General features: G+C 42.6%; 1 protein-coding gene and 1 long non-coding RNA gene across 2 annotated transcripts in view; one reads left to right on the top strand and one right to left on the bottom strand.

Annotated features, from left to right (window-relative positions):
- The window catches only part of LCP1 (lymphocyte cytosolic protein 1), a 53,249-nt gene extending 44,391 nt beyond the window's left edge, over window positions 1–8,858 (bottom strand). Inside the window, exon 1 of the mRNA XM_040448465.1 lies at window positions 8,735–8,858. The gene's annotated coding sequence lies outside the window, so the exon portion shown is untranslated. The remainder of the gene's footprint in view (window positions 1–8,734) is intronic.
- LOC121012971 (uncharacterized) lies at window positions 1,056–20,397 on the top strand. Its single transcript, XR_005782428.1, has 2 exons — window positions 1,056–6,586; window positions 19,656–20,397. It is a non-coding gene; the product is annotated as an uncharacterized LOC121012971 (long non-coding RNA).
- The last annotated feature ends 571 nt before the right edge of the window (window positions 20,398–20,968 follow it).

The following is a 20,968-nucleotide window of genomic DNA, read 5'->3' as shown; positions in this document are numbered from 1 at the left end:
AACAAAACCACTGTGTCTGGAGGCCATTTTGGGTTTGTTTATATGGACAGAGATTCCTCCTCCTATCCCCATCTCCCATGCAGAAAATACAGCCCTACAAAGTGAGGAAGGAACTGGATATGTTAGAAAATGGGAAATGGGGCCCTGAAAAGTGAAGTTACTCCCCAAAGTCTCAAAGTGAGTCACTGATTGGTCTGAAAAGCGAAGTAGAGCCTTGAGAATTGTCGTTTGGTTCAGCCAAGGTATGGGAAAAACAGAAGTCAACTAAACACTTAAACGACGTAACAGATTAAAAAAAAAAAAAAACCTAGGGATGCAAAATCCATGAAATGTACTTTGTACCTCGGAGATGTCGATAGAGAGGAAAACAAGGGGAGAAGTTTCTTCAACCACGTCTTTCAGGAATGGCCTAGGCTCCACAGTTTACAGCCTCACCTATTGCAACAACACAAGCTGCCTTTCTCCTAGTCCAAGCCAGCAAAAATCCATTTCAAATGCTAATGATCCTGTCTTCCTTTGTGAAATTACATATACAATTGTATATCAATAATAAACTAGGGAGCAGCATGGTATGGTGAAAAGATGATGAGTTTTCCATGCAACTGCTTCTTGCTATGTGTTTTTGTACACATTCCTTAAATTAAAAAAAAAAATTTTTTTTTTAATTTCTTTCTTTCTGAGAGACAGAGCACGAGCAGGGGAGGGGCAGAGAGAGAGACACACACACAGAATCCGAAGCAGGCTCCAGGCTCTGCGCCGACAGGCTGACAGATGCAAGCCTGACACGGGGCTTGAACCCATGGACCACAAGATCATGACCTGAGCTGAAGTCGGACGCTTAACCGACGGAGCCACCCAGGTGGCCCTCCTTACATTTTTTTTTAAGTTTATTTATTTTGAGAGAGAGAGAGAGAGAGAGAGAGAGAGAGAGATTGAGCACATGAGTGTGAGTCAGGGAGGGGCACAGAGCGAAGGAGAGAGAATTCCAAGCAGGCTCCAAACCGAGCATGAGCCTGGTGTGGGGCTGGAACTCATGAACTTTGAGATCATGACCTGAGCTGAAATCAAGAGTCGGACACCTAACTGACTAAGCCAACTAGGCGCTCCTTAAATTTTCTGAGCCTCAGTTTCTTCATATGTAAAAAAGCGCTATTAGTAATGCAATTTACAGTGCTCACTCCATAGGGTTGTATTAGAATTAAATGAGACAGAGGATTTAAATTGTATACAATAGTGCTTAATGAAGGAAGGAAAGAAGAAAGCAAGGAAGAAATGAACAGGGAAATAAAAAAAAAAAGAAGTTTCACAAAATCATCTTGGGGAATAAACGCAATTTCCACCATAAATTGTATCAAGTATTATGTAGAGTCATCACCTAAAATCCACACTTAATTGTGTGTATGTTACATGTAGGTCTGTGTGTATGTAAATCTATATTTCACATCTGTTTTCTACCTTCAAATGGTCTTAGTTTGGCTCGTTTTGGTTCTTTTAGCACATTTCTCATACAGAGTTCTTGAAGTCAGTTGCAAAAGGTATTGCAGAAGTGCTACCTGACATAACCAGAAGTCAACAGCATTGGTATTGGCTGATCTGAGGTTGAGTGGTCAAGGGGCTTAATCTTGCCTGAAATACTGACGGTGGAAAGTACCTTCTGACAGTTGAGGAAGTGTGGCCAGAGTGGGAAAATGTATAGCAATCTTAAGAAAAGCCTGACCACATCTCCATGAGTCACCAAAAGAAACGAGATCTATGAGTATCTGTGATGGGGACCATCGGGCAATGTCTCCTTAATCGCAGGTGTCCAGGGGACGGATTCTGTGAGCTTGTGCCCTACTTCTGTCTGCTCTCCACTCCCTCATTCTCTAGGCATTTTCTCTATGATTGTTGGAGCTGGAAAAATACCAAGACAATACGCAGCACACATTTGTATGTTCGCAATTACAACAGAAGCTTCTATTTATTCTTAACAATGTGACCTCATTTTCTATAGGCTCATTGGGGTTGTTGTTCTAGAATCTCTAATGACAAACTCATTCTCAAAAAAAAAAAATGAGGACTAACAGATACATGGAGGCAGGAAATTTGTATTAATTTGACGGGCTATACATATCTTCAGTCTGTTGGAAGCCACAGTTTGGTTGGCAAATATTTACCGATACCAATTTATACTGGGATATGTGATATATATCATTTCTTTTGTCAAAATTTTAAATCACCTTTAAGAAACTGTGACTATAAAATGGGAAAGAGGCAGGGTGTACATCTTGGTTCTGGCAACCTTGGCTCTGGGACCTTGGACTTAATCCTCCATGAACCTCAGTTTGGTCATCTGTTATAAGAATATGACGATATCAACCTTATGCATCTTTTGTGTTGAAACGTACGAGTAAATATATGTCAAGTGTTCAGCACAACGCCCAGCAAATGGCGAGGGCTCGGTCAGTCCGCAGTGATGATGAGTGTCGTAGAGTGACTGTGCAGACAGACTGATGGCATGGGGAAATAGGAAAGGAAAATGACCCCAAGAACAGTTCTAGAAACAGACAGTGCTTTCTCCTATTTTATAGATGAGGAAACTGAGACTTGCTCAGGCTCTACACTTAGTAAAAGACCAAAATACGAATCCAAATTTGCCTCCAAATTTGCTCTGTCTTCTGAATATCATACCTGTTTGTTTCATGCACAGAAATTACAGACAGTCAGACTCACAAACTTTAAAAAACTAAAATGATATACAATATTAAATACATTCTATATTGTATACTTTATATATGATCGGACAGATTAAGTGTCCCGATTGCCTTTACTCTGTGGTCATAGGAAAGAAACAAAGGATCAAGGATATGTTGATGAAAAGACTTCATCTGAAAGACAACAAGGGAAGGGAAAAATCTGAAAAATTCCTCAAAGGTGACCATAATATTCTATCTTTCCAAAGGGATTTTTTTTAATGTTTACAAAGCATTGGAAATGACAGGGAAAGTTCATTTCACATTGTCAAGATGAAGAAGGGGGGCATAACAGCATAGGCGTTGCTCATTTTTTTTCTTACTTTCACTTTGCATGTATCGCCCAGATTTCTCCCCTAAGGACCCCCCACCCCCACCCAGTGAAAATAACATGGGCTGATGATGTCAAGGAGGTGTAGAGGACCCACATTTTAAAATGTTACACCAGAGATGAACAAAGATGCAATTCTAATTCTAAATTTTGTGGGAGAAAAGGAAGAAGATGCACATTTTATACACATACATTTGTGCACCTCTTCACTTCATATATTTGGGTACACAGCTTAGATAAATTTCGGTACTGACTACCCGACTGAGGGATCAACGTGCAGGGTGTTGTTTAAATGCAAAGTAATTATTCCATTAATTCACTTCCCCCCTGAAAGTACAACCAGAGAAAAAAGGAACACAAATTATCCGGAGATTGCAATTCACATGCATAATTAATTCGCCTGCAGAATTCGGTGTCTTGGCTTTTCTGCCGGTGGAGAACATAATCTCTTTTCCATTTTAGTTCAGCCGCTCAGAAAGATGTGTGTGTGTGTGTGTGTGTGTGTGTGTGTGTGTGAGAGAGAGAGAGACAGAGACAGAGACAGACAGAGACAGATAAGACAGATAAGGCAGAGAGCATCCACTGGCTATGTAACTGCTGCTGGACTAAAACACGAATCAATGCTGCAACCACAGGACTGTGGCTGTGCGAGTTCCTCAATTTAACATTGCAGCTTTTCCTTCCACCAATGACCATATTTGAGAAAGAAGCCTCCTTGTAACTTATAAATGGGGCTGACACACAGGCGTGGCTCTGAAGTCGAGCAAAACTCATTTTAAGCCCCCAGGTGGGTCACTTTTTACGTCTCTCTTTCAACTCACAATTAAAACAATCTTGCATTCTTTCACAGTTTTTAGGGCACCTATGTTTGGCCACGACTGTACAATTAGGGATATGGGTGTTCCGGTGTAAATACTAAATTGTCTAATTTATTTGGGTCTATCAGTCACAACAGTCCAAAAGGTGACTAAAACTTGACTGAAAGTATTCTAACCTTTTAAGACTGAAAACTTTTCAAAGCTTTTGAGGATGGAGATCATAGTTTGCAACCCATGCAGAGATCGGTAAGTTGGTAAAAACTAAATAGTCAAGTGCAGAGAGGTGCTGGGTAGATACTGATGGTGATGGTGATGAAGGAGAAGGAGAAGGAAAAGAAGAAAAGGAAGAGGAGGAATCTGTTTGATAAAAGCAATTGGAAGACTGATCCATTTACTTGGGATAAATTATCATTATTTGAGCTCAACTCCAGAGCTTAAGTACAAATAAGCCCCATGGTCTGCTGCCTGTTTATTCCAGGAGGATATTATTTCTCCTGGAATTCGGCAGTTATATAAAAAACTGATTCAAATGTAGAAAATTAAAGTAATAAACCATCTGAATGGATTGGCTTTCTTCACATATGAAGATAACACCAGTAACTACCTCACAGGATCGTAGGGATGACTAAATATATCAGTATTGGTTAAAACACAAAAAATACTCAGTCCCGAGTGAGTAGTACACGAGTGTTAGCTATCATTATTAGGGTGGTAAATTGAAATTCTTTCTTCCCCGCTCTGCTGCTTGCTGTAGGTTACAAGATGAAGCGATGATGAAATTACTGGGAAGACTGATGTAATCACTGAAACTTGGCAAACCCAAAACAATGGGGACAGTCAATAGTTTAAGGAAATGGACTCAGAAGGGAACTGAGGAAAGCCACGGGAGATGCCATCTGGGCAGCCCTGTGTGTCTTCAGCAGCTGTAGGGAGATGCCCCTAAAAATGTGAACGTCTAATCTGGTGGCAACTTCTCAGAACTTCAAAATGAAAACAGCGTGAAACATGGACGCTTTTGATGTAAGTGCCTTGCCATCTGGCAAAACAGGGAAACTTGCAACTCTTGGAATCTGTTGACACTGGTTAGTTTGACATTTCGGTGGAGCTCTAATGCTAATGTTTATTATGCCCGCAGGGCTCAGTATGTAGATGGCATAGCATCATTTTGGTTGGTGGTTTCTGTGAGTTGGGAAACTAGCTTGACAAAAAGCCCTAAAGAAACAATTAGACTAATATAAATAATGTTACTCTGCCACAAAGTCTATTAATCATAAAGTCTGGTGCCTTTACAATCTTGCTTTATAAATTTTGACTCTTCGTTAATGGAATCTTATGAGCAAGTTTGTGAATTTTATTTCACCTAGACTGATATCAAAATGTGTTTGCCCTCTCTCCTCTATATATGGAGGGTCTTTATTCTACAAGTAATGAGGAGAAGTTGACTTGAGAACTTTCTAGAATAATCCAAAGTAACTAAGCAAAAGTTACTAATATCTGTTCTTAGGTTCTCTGTCATCAAAGAAGCCCATTATCAACTACAACAGTTTCAGTAAGTGTAGCTAAGTTTGAGGTCACTGACTGTGTTTAGACCAAAATAATAAGATTGTAATTTTGTCTGTTTGCGATGGTCATTGGGAAATTTCCTAAATACGTTGCACTCAATGTCCATTCAGTGCTTTGAGGCTAAAATGAAGAATAGTGCTTTGGCAAAGAGGAAGCATGGTAGAATGCAAAATACCGTATGATTACTATATCTTCTTCCACAGCCATCACTGTGAGCAACTCAGTAAATAATAAGTTCATAAGTGAAATCAAAGAAAAGACTTCCATGCATCTCTAAGTAGCTGAGAGAAAATACGTGTGACAAATTTCCAGTTCAATAAATATCATTAGTGCTGACCACGTGCTAGGAGAGCTAAGAAGGAGCTCAGGCTGTCAAACAAGGAATTGACACTAAAGCAATTATGGTTACTGCTATACTTACTCTAAGATCAAAACGTTAAACAGACACACACACAGAAGAAACTGTGAGGCAAGGAAGATGGCCGAAGGGTTCCGTAGGGAAGACTTCCAAAAGCACTCGTTTCTTGAAGTGAGTCTTGAAAACTGACTGTAAGTTTTACAAATAAGAAAGCAATCAGAGCAACAGTTGGAACAAAAAGAAGTGAAAGCATGGAACTTTCTGGCGGCTTGTGGTCTTGTGCACCCAGAACATGGGCAAATGAGGGGGGGGGTGAGAGGATGGAGGGCAGCCAGAGCAGAAGGAAGTGACAAGAAATAAGGTTGGGGAAGTGGTTGAGGCAAGTTTGTGAAGGCGTACAATTCTTTGGTAAAATTATACATTAATTAAGAGAGGATACTTCTTCATTCTCTAAAAGAGGATTCTGCACTCATTACATGAAACCCACAACGATATCTCTTACTTATAAAGACAAAAAAAGCTTCTGGGTTTATTGCAAATTTTTTTCTTCTCTCTTTCTCCCCCTCTTTCCTTTAAAATTATGAGCACCAAGGTCTCCTCAGTCAGCTTCAGAAATAAAAGCTTCTAATGATCTACATCTGGGAAAAAAATATGCTGGTGTGGAAGAAGGGATCCAGAAGAGACAGATGCTTATAAAGAAGCAATATGGAGCTGGAAATCATGACTGTCTAACATCCCTCGACCCCTCCAATAGCCCAGTGACAGTGGGCCAGTTGCTTCCACGGTGAGCCCCCCGCCTCATGTCTAAAGGCATTATGTGAGATAATGCAGAAGGAGTGGCTACATGTTGTAAGTAGGTATAAATATTATAATATAATAATATTTTTATTACTTGTCTTGTTCTCTCTAAGTAGGTCATATTTGAATGGGACTTTACTTGTTGGCCTCCCTTCTTCACAGGGACCAGAAGAAGGTTTATAAATGGTATTAAAATACTGAAATTGATTCCCAAATTACTGATTGTTTCAAGGCATACTTTGTAAGTTAAAGGAAATAAAATTTTAAATGTGACCAAGAAAAGCATCCTTCAGATAGCTAATGAAATGTCCCACCATAACAGTGCTTGATCAATGGGTAAGACCCAGAAGATTCTTCCCTGATGCTACTGGGGGTGAGCTAGACAGAAGAGAAATGGATATTTTATAGCGTATCAGGTTGACACTTTAACAGTCTAAACTTGATTTAAATCAAGAGACTTTTTTCTCTACTTTGAATTAACTTTTTCATATTCCATTCTATTTCCTTCCAAAGTAAGGAAAAGACTGACATACCTTCACACTCTAATTTATTTTGTTCCCATTAATATTTTTACTGGAAAGAAGATAGAGCATTTTTTTTAATTTGTTCTTTTCTGGGGCTCAGGTCCTCCTCCCCCAATTCCACATTTTTGCTAGTTTAAAACCACTCACGAGAGATGTGTAAAACATATTGATGCCCACATTTTGCAACTTTCAGAAATTCACATTTATAGGTAAATGGCTAATTCCATTCAAATTTGCCTGTGCAGATGGTTCTTTGAAATGTTTTATTTAATAGAAACCAATTATGATAAATTTATGTAAATTCAAAACTAAGACACGGCGAATAAACCAGCGTTGTTGACTGATAGGTTTTTGTTTTTTTTTTTAAGTTGCCCTGGGGAACTAACTTGAAAAAATGAGTTGCTATCCTTGAATAAGAAAAATTGGGTTTTGATAAGTACCCTGATAAATTAAGCCATTTCCAGTCTGAATGGCTTTTATGCTTATCATCTGTCAATGGTTGTTAATACTGTTGGATAATGATAATTAAATGAATGCCGACGCTACAAGATTTAAAGTCTGTGTTTCAACAGAGCTTCTGGAGTAAATATTCCATGTCGACTTTATCAGGATTTCTGATGTAGACAGAAGCCTTTCATCCAGAATTTAACGGCCATTTGTTTGGTCATCAGCCTAAGCAATAGTTCAAACAATTCTACAAAAACAGTACAATTAAGCCACGCAAATTGCTTTTATTTTTAGAGAGTAAATGAAGAAAAGGCGCCTCCGATTCCTTGTGGTTATCAGACATACCCATTAAAACCACTGGCACCAAAATCACTCAAATAACCAGTAACACACTCAGCAACATATGACTCAAGACGTTAATACATCCACTCAAATGCTGTAAAGAAACTTTTTAGAAAAACAGAACCACCGGAGCTAAAATTAAACTACTCCCACCAGGCCAATGAGCAGCACAATCTAAATGATCAATACCCACTTTCCTGAAAACATTTTAAAGTAGATCAAATCACAGTAAATAGCATCCCCAAGATAAAGCAAGAGAAATAAATCAAAACATGGTTTGGTTTGAAAGGGGGAAAAAAAAAGGGGGCACCTGGGTGGCTCATTTCGTTGGGCGTCCAAATTCGGCTCAGGTCAAGGTCTCACTGCTCTTGAGTTCGAGCCCTGCGTCGGGCTCTGTGTTGACAGCTCAGAGCCTGGAGCCTGCTTCAGATTCTGTCTCCCTCTCTCTCTGCACCCACCCCCACTCATGCTCTGTCTCTGTCTCTCTCTCTCTCTCTCTCTCAAAAATGAACAAACATAAAAAAATAAAAATAAAGTAAAAGGGAAAAAAAGAATCCTGGTTTTGGGGGTGCTAACTGTGGATAACTAGAGAAGAAGCCACCCCACAGAACTGAGGGGTCCGACTCTGGACAGCCACATGGGGTGGCTACAGCTTGGCTGGGCAGTTAAACGGTGACATGGTTCACAGAGGGCTCGGGTGACAGGTGCTCAGATCTCAGTCCCCTGAAGGCAAAACCCACAACCCACAGAAACAGAGCCGCCCAACCAGGAAAAACATCATAAGCACTTAGAAATGACAAAAAGACATTAAGAAATTTTACCTTGTTGAAAAACTGTCCTCAGTGGTACTGGCGTGTGACCAGAAACCCCCTTCTTTCTGATCTGCAGAACAACTTTGTCAAACCCGGGTACGCGGTCACAAGGCAGGAAGTGACTAGAGTGACAAATCATCAGGCAGGAAAGAAATAGATTTTGTCTTTATAAGGACATTTTACCTAACTTTTTTTTTTTTTCTCGTGTCTCCTCCCCCACAAGAATCACCTGACAGAACAGGTCACACTGAAATTCAGAAACGTCTTACCACTTCCTTTTTATAAGCATTTTTCTCTTGCCTTCCCTTTCTTCTCTGTCTCCTAAGCTCTGGGCTACTTAAACCTGTCTGATTTCAGATAACAAGGCAAGGTCAGCATGCTACCTTTACTACTTGCTCTGACCCCACTTGGAAATGCAAAGCCCAGGTGCCTGGCTACTCAGAGCAAAGACAAACAAATGATTAGTTTTTAGTGAAGTAGCCAAGGGAGAAGGTGGAAATCCACCTGAAACAAACTAAAAGGGATTTCTTTGGGAAAGCTCCGCCCCAGCCGAAACCTAACCTCTCTCAAGTGTCCCTGAACACCGATCTTATTGGAGCAAACAAAACAAAATGGTCTCTTTAAGGGGAAGGGCCTGAAAAGAATGGCCACTATATTATTTACTCACTTTTATTTATAGAACATCTATGTGCTAGGGATCTCTTTAACCCAATTAAAGATTTCAATTATTTAGACGTTTCCTATAAAGAGCACCAGTGGATGACACAGGCAGCTGCTGTAGTTAAATAGGTAGCTGAATTCCTTCTTACTGACCAGATTTATTTTTTGAATGCACGGTTTATAATGTTAGCAAGTAATTAAAAAAAAAAAAAGGCTCTATTCTATGTGCAAACCCTGGATGCTTGTCTTGAGGGCAAATTCCCATTGTCCAAAGTAAGTGCTCGAGTGCTCATGGCCTCACAGAGGCTGTGAAGGTTGTGTAGTGCCCTGAGTAATGTTAACTAAGTATAATCTCCACATTTCCCCCAAACTGTGTATGGCTCCAGCGGTCAGCTACTGAGGAATGAAGATACACGACAGTGCTTTAGTCTGACAGTGAGTTGACCATGCTTGATCATTCTACATGCTTCTGTAGTTGCTAGGAGCCTGGAATCCCCCCAGTGGGCACTCCGGTCGGGGAGCTGCTCTTATGTACCTTTTGCTTCTTTGAGGTCTCCTCTAGAAAGTTCCTGCTTCCAACCTCAAATGTTAAACCAAGCTGTTCCTAGTTTATCTACTTCATTGGCCAGTGATGGGGCAACTTCTTGGTCAGAACCACACAGAGGCCATCTTGAAGAAGAGGGTGGGCCGTAATGGGAAGAGATGGTGGAGATTCGGTCCATTTGAGAAGTGGCTAACCTCCAGAGAACTACCAGCCCTCCAGTGACTTCCAAGGAAGACTGGGAGGGCGAATCAGACCCTGTTTGCTCCGTTCCATCATTACTCCCAAGTAAGAGATTGCAGAGGGGTTTCAAGAAGCAACTAAATTCCTCTGGGACACCAAGGAAACACCTACGCACCACTGTGACAGTACCCGTCACGCTACAAAGCAGCTGGCGGTTCCTACTCTGGTGGGAATAATCACCATTCTGAGCCCCGCAGCAGGATTCTCTAGATAGTGTCCTGATGGTTTAAGGATGAAAAACATGTGAAACGTGGATCCCTCTAATCTGGTTCTACGTCCCAGGTTGGTCTGACGAATGGAATGAAAACACCCCCGCAGGAACATGTCAGAAAGGGAAGGAGAGACTCCTTTCGTTTACCTGGGAGGAGGAAAGGGACAGCATCCTGTGTCTACCGGTGCCTGGTCATCGGAGACCTGAGGAATCTGTAAGGAAGAGCCATCTGTTAGGAGAAGGGGCGAAAGGGCTGTGAAACACCAAGGCAGGTGTAGATGTGGGGCAGGGCGGACGCATGAGGACGGTGAATCACATACGGTTATGACTGGCAGTCAGAAGAAGGATTTAGGGTTCCAGACAGCATCTAGATTCTAGAAGATGAAAGCCACTGAATTGTGCCGCTTAACCAGCGGGGCGAGGGAGGCGTCTTCTCTAGCAGGAGCTCAACTTGGGCTCCACCTTGGCCGCCCACCAGCACCTCACCCACATCCTGGACTACTCCCTCCAGAGTAATCTCTTTATCTGCCTCCCAGGGGCGTGTGTACCCAGATACAGGCAGTTGTTTAGACGCGACATCCAGGCTTCTTCAGAGGGCAGGATTTTATCACTGTCAGTGTTGAGAATTGCTGGGGCATCATGGCCAACATGCATAAAACGGGACTTTCCGTTTTATTACTATTTCTCTGTTCTCTACAGACCACGCGCTTCGGGTGGCCCACACCCAGAGAGGACCCGTCCCACCCGCCACCCTCCACAATGCCACGTCTGCCACTTCTTGGCTGGCCCATGCTTTGCCTTCTCTCTACCCCTACTGCCCTCCCCTCCTCCTCCCCCCTACCCCCCTCCCCACCCCAGCCCTGGGCTGCTCAGAAACCTGCAGCCTTAGTCTCTAATTCCACATCAGCCACTATTCTCCTGCCATTGTGTGCTGCTGAAGTCACAGAAACACAGACTTAGAAGGCTATGGATTCAAGCTGCCTGCCTTCAAATTCCTTCTCAGAAATACTTTTGCTCGGTTGCATTAGCTTCCTGAGAGCAGGCAGTTCCCAACCTGGGGTCCCTGGACCTCGAAAATTATTATGCAAAATTTTGTGTGTATGTTCTTTTTTTTCCCCTGGGTTCATCGTATTCTTTACTGTAATATTAAAGAGATCACGGGAGGTGCCTGGGTGGCTCAGTCAGTTGAGCGTCTGACTTCGGCTCACGTCATGATCTGGTGATTCGTGAGTTCAAGCCCCACATCGGGCTCTCTGCTGTGGGTGTGGAGCCTGCTTCAGATCCTCTGTCCCCCTCTCTCTCTGCTCCTCCCCTGCTCGTGTGCTCTTTCAAAAATGAACATTAAAAAAAAAAAACAGATCACGGACCCCAAAGGTTAGGCATTTATTCCAAATTCTCTCCTCTTGCCTCGATCTCCCACTCCAGACTCCAGCATCCTCTCCCACCCCTTATTTACTGAGATGATTCAAGTCATCCGGCCTGAGCTTCCTCATCTAGCCTCCTCTGCTCTTACAAGATCCACTTTTTCCATCTCTTTCCATCTTTAAAGGAACAGGTGTCCTTCCATCTTCTCAAGGTCCATACTTCCTCATTTTAGTCTTAACCTTCTATCTTCTGCTGACTTAAATACCTTGCTCCATCAATGACTGCACACTTTTCTGGCATCTTTAATCTCTTGTGCCCCCTTCACTTGCTGTCACACACTGTGGGGCCGGTACAAAGGGAAGAAGACGGTTGCATCACTCCATGGCCATGTTTGATGGGTGGAATGAAAGGAAGTAAGATGGGCACAATCCCTGCCTTTCCAGAATGCCCACTGTAGTTAAGGACGCAGACAAGTGAAAAGGCGAGTGGTACCCAGAACCATGAGATGAAAAGCACAATGCCTGTGGGAACACACAGCACTAATCCAGACTGGGGGGTCTGGGAGGTGTGCAGAGGGAGCAGAGAGCATGGTTAAGAGTAAAGATGCTGGGCTACTTGTCTGTTGTCAACCCTCAGCTCTACAGTTGTACTAGTCATGTGACCTGGGGCAGATGACTTCATTTCACTGGCCTCGGTTTCCTCATCTAGAAAATGGGCAGGAGAATAGTGTGAGGGTTGGGTTACATGGAGAGATATAGAGAACACAGTAGAGTGCCTGGCACATGGTAAGTGACATATAAGCATTAACTAGTCTTTTAATATCTGTACCAGTCTCCGGACTAGACTCTGCATGTACATTGTTTCATTTCTTCCTCACAATAGCTCTATGAATTGGCAATTATTTTGTGGTTTTTTTTCCTTCAAAAAACCCTTTTTTACTATAGTGTTCTTTTGTGCTCGCTTCGGCAGCACATATACTATAGTGTTCTTTTTAAAAAAATTTTTTTTAACATTTATTCATTTTTGAGAGACAGAGCATAAGTGGGGGAGGGGCCGAGAGAGAGGGAGACACAGGATCCGAGGCAGGCTCCAGGCTCTGAGCTGTCTGTCTGCACAGAGCCCGATGCGGGGTTTGAACCCACCAACTATGCAATCATGACCCGAGCCAAAGTCGGCCGCTTAACCGACTGAGCCACCCAGGCGCCCCTAGTATAGTTTTCAATTCTTCATGACTTCCATGGAATTCTGCACTGCCATCTTTCCTGTGAGACCTTTCAGGACCTCCCCCTAAAGCAGGTAGACTACGCTTCCCTCCTAGCCAGGCTTATTTCATTGACTTGCTTGGAACGGAGCAGTGGAAAGTTAACAGACGAGACACAAGCAGAGGTCTTGAATATACATCGATGATCTGACATGGTCTCCTTCATGTCTGACATTTACCACGAAGGAAACACACCCTTGTTTCAGGGGAGTGACGAGATGCTTGGGACCAACCTGAATCCAACCCACAACACGGGCCAAATCTAGCTGACCCACATTCCGACGCAGAGCCACCCTGGCTGACCCAAAAACCTAGGTGTGTTGTAAACAGGTGAGATTCGGGAGTCGTTTGCTAAGTAGGGTTGTCACGGAGACACGTGACTAGCAGTGCCCCCCCCGCCCCCAAACAACTATTCACAACTCTGCTGCTACCAGAATTTCCAATCATCCTTACTCTGGTCTGTTTTCTACAGAGTTAACACCTTCTAGCATGCAATATGTTAACATTAAGTTTACTGTCTCCTCCCAAACCCACGCTCAGCTTTGGGCAGATGTTTATTGGATTTTTTTTATTGGTGGAGCAGTACCACCGCTCAGTTAGGAAATGGGATGTATGGGTGAAAGCTTATTGTCGCTTTGCTTGATAACAAAAATATAAAGGAAGCAGCAGAGGGAATGTATAAATTGGGGTTCCATGTAATATGTGGCAGTTATAATGAGTGGACTAGAACTAGATCGCCTCAGCAAGAATAAATCTTAAGAATATAAACTTGGAAGAAAAGCAAACGTTGCAGAATACTGCTAATATTCATACGCATTTTACCCAACTGTTATAGTGTGATTTGTGGATGTGTGTGTGTTTATAATAAAAACATGTCTAAGCAATGGTAAATGCCAATTTAGGAGCACAGTTACCTCCGGCAAGTTAGGGAGGGAGTAGGATCAAAGAGGGTGGACAGGAGAATTCAACTATGTCTGTAGCAAAATGTTCAGATGTGGCAAAAAAAAAAAAAAAAAAAAAGTATTGGATACATGAGTGTTGGCTCTAATATTCTCTTTTGTAATGTTTTAAATATTCTTCACTTAAGTTTTAAAAATTTTAATTTCATGATTCATAATATATGATGCACTAAGATATACGGTAAAAATTTTGTCTTCCTTCTCTGGCCCCTGGTAACTCATTTCCTCTTCAATTTTTAAATAATGGCTTCGTTGAGCTATGGCTGAAATTAAAATTCACCTTCTAAAATTGAAATTCAGTGGTTTTTGGTATACCAACAGAGCGGAGCAACCAACCATCACCCTATATTATTCTGGAACATTCTCATTACCCCCAAAAGGAACCCGACACGTACCTATCAGCAGTTACTCCCCATTTACCCCCACTGCTCGAACCCCCAACCACTAATTTGCTTTTTGTCTCTGTAGGTTCGCTTCTGGACATTTCATATAAATGGAATTATAGGCTACAGGGTCTTTAATGAATAGTTTCTTTTACTTTGCAGCATGTGTTCAAGGCTCATCTGTTGTAAGATATATCATGTATCGGCACTCCATTCCTTTTTAAAAAATGTTTATTTGTTTGTTTATATTGAGAGACTGAGAGAGAGAGAAACTCACAAATCATAAGATCGTGACCTGAACTGAAATACAGTCAGACGCTTAACCTACTGAGCCACCCAGGTGCCCCAGTACCTTACTCCTTTCTATAGATGAATAATATCCCAGTGTACAGATATACCATATTTTATGTATCCATTCATTAGTTGATAGACATTTGAGTTGTTTCCACTTTTTGGATACATGAACAATGTGGCTATGAACATTTATGTACGTGTTTTTGTTTACGGACATATGTTTGCCTTAATATTTTAATCAGTATAGTTGACCCTTGAACACCATTGGGGTTAGGAACACTGCCCCCCCCCCCAAGGTTGAAAATCCATGTGTAACTTTTGATTCCCCAAAACTTAATTACCAACAGCCTACTGTTGACCAATAACTAATGACTGATAACATAAACTGCTAGTTAACACACATTTTGTATCTTATATGTATCATATACTATATTCTTACAGTAAAGTAAGCTAGAGAAAAGAAAATGTTATTATAGAAATCAAGAGGAAGGGGAAAGACATCTACAGTATAGTACTGTATTTTTAAAAATCCACGTACAAGTAGAGCCATGCAGTTCAAACCCATGTTGCCCAAAGGTCAACCACATACGGTTTTAGAAGTCACTGGGGCACCTGGGTGGCTCAGGTGGTTAAGCGTCCAACTTCGCTCAGGTCATGATCTCAAGTTCATGAGTTCTAGTCCCACGCTGGGCTCTGTGCTGACAGCTCAGAGCCTGGAGCCTGCTTCAAATTGTGTGTCTCACTCTCTCTCTGCCCCTCACCCGCTCTCTCCCTCTCTCTCTCTCTCTCTCTCAAAAATAAAAAATTTTATTTTATTTTTTAAATTTTAAAAAAAGAAATCAAACATTACCTTTGGGTTTATGAAGAAACACCAGTCTCCTGACACACTCCTTCTTTACCTCCAATTTCCATTCCCCAGAAACAATGATTTTCAACAGTCTATTTCTTCTGCTACTCCTTATTTCTTTTAAATTTTGGTTTTTTTTTTTAATTTATCTTAAGTTTACTTATTTTGAGAGGGAGAGAGAGAGAGGGGAGAGAGCAAATCCCAAGCAGGCTCCACAGTGTCCGCGCAGAGCCCAATGCAGGGCTCGAACTTGCTACTCCCTATTTCTAAGATGCTATGTTCATGCTGGGTCTGGATGTCCACGTTCAGTTTTTGGGTTTTTTTTGTTTGTTTGTTTGTTTTTACATCTTACATGGGAGACGGAGATTTGACCCTCTCACTTCCCCCAGTGTGTAGACACAAGCTCCCCCACCATCCTCTAACACAGGCATAACACCTCTTAGTGAAATCAACATTCCGTGTTGACAATGACCGCATAAATATTCACAGCTCAGTTATGTCGGGCACAATGTTTACATCTCCCTTTTGTTTCTACCCTTCTTCCTAGGGTCCTTTGTCCTCCTCTCTGGTCCTGCTGCCCAGCTGCCATCCAGAAGCTTCCCTCTGCCATCATCCCGGGATTCCCCTTCTTCCCCCTCTGGGTTGAAGCTCCTGTTTCTCTGCACCTTCCATTTCTCCATCTCCTTCTTTGTTTTGCTACGCACATCCTCTAGTAGATTCCTGAGAAAGATGGCATGGGACATAAATTCTTCGAGACTTTTTTTTTAAATTTTTTTAACGTTTATTTATTTTGACAGAGAGAGAGAGAGAGAGAGAGAGAGAGAGCGCTTGAGCAGAGGAGGGGCAGAGAGAGAGGGAGACCCAGAATTCGAAGCAGGCTCCAGGCTCTGAGCTGTCAGCACAGAGCCCGACGCGGGGCTCAAACTCACAGACCGCGAGATCATGACCTGAGCTGAAGTGGGTCGCTCAACCAACTGAGCCACCCAGGCACCCCTCTCGAGATGTTTTATAGCTGGAAATATGTATAGTCTAGTCTCATTCTTGGAAGTCCACACTGGAAATCATTTTTTGTCAAAATTCTGGAGGGATTGTTTCAGCGTCTGATACTATCCTGATGTATGATCCCTTACGTGTCATTTTTTTTCTTCCTGGAAATACTTAGGATTTTTATTTTGTGCCAGGCATTCTGAAATGTTATGATATGCCTTACAGTGGATATGTTTTCATCCACTGTGTGCTAGGGATTCTGTGATCACTTAATGTGGAAAATTCAAATATTTCAGTTCTGGAGAGTTCTCTCTCTCTCTTTCTCTCTCATTTCCTCTGTTTTCTGTGTTCTCTTTCATTGGGATTGGATTTGATTGTTGGGCTACCTGGCTTGACCTTCTAATTTTATTTTTCCTTCTGTTTTCTGTATCTTGGCTTGCTTGCTTAGTTAGTTAGTTAGTTAGGAGAGAGAGAGTGCGAGCAGGGGAGGGACAGAGAGAGGGGGAGACACAGAATCCGAAGCAGGCTCCAGGCTCTGAGCATCAGCACAGAGCCTGGTGCAGGGCTTGAACTCATGAACATCGAGATCATGACCTGAGCCAAAGTTGGACGCTTAATCGACTGAGCCACCCAGGCGCCCTTGTCATTTGGCCTATTTCTACTGTCACGGAAGTATGTCAACTTTTCCTTCAAGATTTCCATTGAACATTTCCTTTCCTTCTTCTTTTTAATAGCCAAAGCCTCCTTCTTTTTCTCTGAATACTCCTTTTTAACATATAATAGCAATGTGGGGGGGGGGGGGAGGTCAGGGCAGAGTGAGGACGGTCTTACTGCTCCTCGCATAACCTGTCTACCAATCCTCGTGTTTTCCAGCTCCGTCTTGCACAACAACCTTCAAAAGTATGTGGTGCCTCAGAGTTTTGAGCTTTGCTGAGTCCATGGTGGCATTTGAGTTGTTTCTTCTTGGTGTCTCTCATTCCAGGCTTGGGGGCCAGCTGCTGTGTGTGCTTAAGCACTTTCTGCAATTCATCTATTCTATGGCCTCCAACATTCTGCTCACATCTCTTATCGACTATTACCTCATTTGGGCTCTCCTACTAGACTGGAAAGCCCATGAAACCAAGGGCTGTGCATGTTTTGTTAGCTTCTAAACACTCTATCTGGCATTTCAACAATATTTGTTGAATAAAATGAATGCAGAGGACTCTGCTGACTGGAAGAAGGAGATAGAAAGGAAAGGCAGAAATGTACTTTGGCCACAAAGGAATGTCATGGGGGAGCTAAGTACTCCTGCTGTGATGAGTGCAAAGGTGTAGCTTCGGAAGGGGGTGGGGTGCAAAGAAAGAGAAAAGGCTGCAGAATCCAGCAGAGACCAGATCCTGGTGGGTCTTTCAAGATGAGTTAGGGAGTTTGGTCTTTACTCTGAAAAGAATGGGGAACTGTTTTAAAGTCTGTACTAGTTTCCTAGGGCAGCTGTAACAAAGTACCACAAATCGGGTGGTTTACCCATGGCTCTTCCAGTTTCTGGTGGTCTGCTGACAATTCTTTCTGATAGAGGCATCCCCCAGATCTCTGTGGTAGCACATTTCCCCTTTTTATAAGGAGACGGCCATCCCGGATTAAAACCTACCCTTCTGACCTCATCTTGATGTCATCTTCTACAAATACCCTATATCCAAATAAGGTCACATTCATAGGCACTTGTGGTTGGGACTTCAATATCTTTAGGGGAGGACACAATTCTTAACAGGAAGTGACACCTTATACCCTTACTACTGTCTCTTAGAAAAACCTCCCCACCTCCAACGAGAAAGAGTGGGCGTGGAGAGGATAAAGATCAGACCATTCCAGAGACCTGTGGCTTCAGGTGGGTGGAAGGCGAGGGCACGCAGTGGTGGGACAAAGACAGGTGGGCAGATGCAAGGGACACTTGGTGGCTTGGTAAACAGAAAGGACAAGAAGGAACTGATTGAATACAGAGGAAGAAAGAGACTGAACAGACGAAAAAAAGCAGTCAAGGATGACCCCATCTCCTAACTCCCACACTGTCTTTACTGGGCTGCTCATCTCACCCCTCTCCTAAAACTGATCTAAAGGACTTTACGTAGCGTTAATGTGTTCGCTGTTAATGTCCTGTCTTTAAGTGACATTTGATGCGTTAAGCATCTTCTCCACGAACGATTATTTACACATAATTGCAAAACGAGCAATTCTATTTTGAAATCCCGCTGTCATTGCAAATATCTAAAGCTCAACTCCTTCTTCCTCTGACAAAGAAGCTCCCGGGCACCCCGTCCTTAGTTCAGCCAGAAGTGCATCACTGACCCCGGGCGGTCCAGAGTACTTTTTGACTCCTCCTTTTTCCTGCGGCCAAAGTTGCATTTATTTGTCCCTGATAGTCTTTCCCAATTTTGTGCTTTCTATGCCTCTTCTACCATATACCCTTACTACCATAGCCCTGGGCTTCGGGTCAACTTCCTGATTCACTACTTCCCACCACACCGACCCTTAATACATCCTGCACATCACCACCATACTCCTCTTCATCAAGCTACACCTCCCTCCCCTCATTCTCCTGCTCATTAATCATCGGAGATCACCCACCACTTGCAGGATAATGTCTAAATGCTGCCTCGATCTATCTTTCAGTCCACGTACTGACGGCATAAGCCCTCTGGTGCTCCCGAGCAGGTCTGTTAGCCATCTGACAAAACTGGAACATTTCTCATACGCCTATCAGATTCCTGCGCGCTCTCCCTGCCTGCTCCTTCACTCCCCATTTCTATAAATCTGAATCATTCTCCCGGTCCCAAGAACGAGACTGGCTACGTCATTTGTGGGCCCCGGTACAAAACGAAAACGTGGGGCTCTATGTTCAAAAATGATCAAGGATGTTCAGACGTGGACGACAGAACATTAAGCCAAGGGTGGAGCCCTTCTGAGCAGAGGGCCCTGGGTGACACGCGTCACAGGTCCACAAAGCAGTCCCTGCTCCTTGACCACCAATTTACCTTTTGTTCTCTTCCTAGCACCTACAGTACTTGTCTGTAAGTCATCCTTGACATTTACTGCACGCGACCTTTCTTGGTCCATTAAGCTCCGTGTCTGTATTGTCCATTAACCTCCGTGTCTATCTGCATGTCCGTATGTGTTTGTAACATCTTGATTCATTCATCAAGCTCTTAGGAGGAACATCCTCCGTGCCAGGCCCTTAGGAGACAACACCAGAAGACTCCTCTCACACGCTCAAGGATTTCACAATGTGGAAGGTTACTAAATATCCCAACAATTATAACGCCCTTTGATCAACACGGTGAGAGACAGATGCCCAAGGTACCAGTGACATGATGGGGGTGGCGCGGCGGGCAGGAAGGCATTTTAGAAGATGTGGAGCTGGGCCCCCAACAGTCTATGGAAGCTGGCCAGGCGAAGCAGGAGAGAGAGAGTGATGAAGGGCATTTCAGAGGGACCGGCACATACATACAGTGTGGGACTGTTACGTGCCTCACCCGGCCGAAACGTCAGCTTCTGGAGTACAGGAATTGCACCCTCACCTAGCACCTAATCCAATTCATTGCTCATAGTACAAATGCAATAAATATTGGAGGAGCTGAGAAGGCAAATTGATTCCATAAACAATGTGGGACTGAAAAGTTGAACAAAGGGATAAATTTTCCATACATATCTAAAATTTACAAAGCATGAGAGGTCTTCCGGAGAATTTACATATATGCAGCTGCCATTTAAAGACTGATTTTACATCTGGCTAGTGCTAATTTTACTACCCCTTTCTGATAACAGTACAACAAAAGCTAATTATAGCTATTATTGCCAGGTAGAGTATAAACGGAAGAGGGCTGTTCACAGCTGCGAATTTCATTTTCATAAAATGTCAAGTGCAATAAAATGTTAGCCCTGCAATGTTTTTAAGTATTAAAAAGTTAAATCTAGCAAACGATGCAGGCTCTGACCATTTCCAAGGTAGAGAATTTGCGTAACTTGAGTTTATAACAACTCCATAGATACTCACTGGCATTTTACAACCCATTTGCACTAACAGAGTCATTAAAACAGATGCGGGCCGAAGTGAATGTAGGCCACTTACCTTCGGCTTCCCATGCTGGAAATACAGTATTTCCTCAACTTTTGTGAACACATATGCTGCTGTTGCTGAGACAATATTTGATATCCTTCCAACCACCAAGAATACAAATACACGGACCGAGATTTTAAAATAAGCACATAGAAAACAATACAAGAAAAAGGGTGTGTGCATCAAGTCTTAAGATGCAAAGTCATGAGCCTTTTAACAATGTAAAGCTAAAAATAAAAATGAAAAAACTACTAAGAAAAATATTTGGGGAACATGGTGTGCAGGAAAAGCAAAAGACCTGAAATTAGAAATCTTAGAGATAACTCCCGATTCCAGCATATGCACCAGATCTTGGGTAAGGAGTTTCCCCTTTACTCAGCTGAACTTATAGGTAAATTG

This window comes from Herpailurus yagouaroundi, unplaced genomic scaffold, assembly GCF_014898765.1.
Source record: "Herpailurus yagouaroundi ecotype Mexico unplaced genomic scaffold, PumYag 197, whole genome shotgun sequence".
Taxonomy (NCBI): domain Eukaryota; kingdom Metazoa; phylum Chordata; class Mammalia; order Carnivora; family Felidae; genus Herpailurus; species Herpailurus yagouaroundi.
The sequence above is the reverse complement of the archived record's forward strand: the minus strand, read 5'-3'. Positions and strand labels throughout refer to the sequence as shown.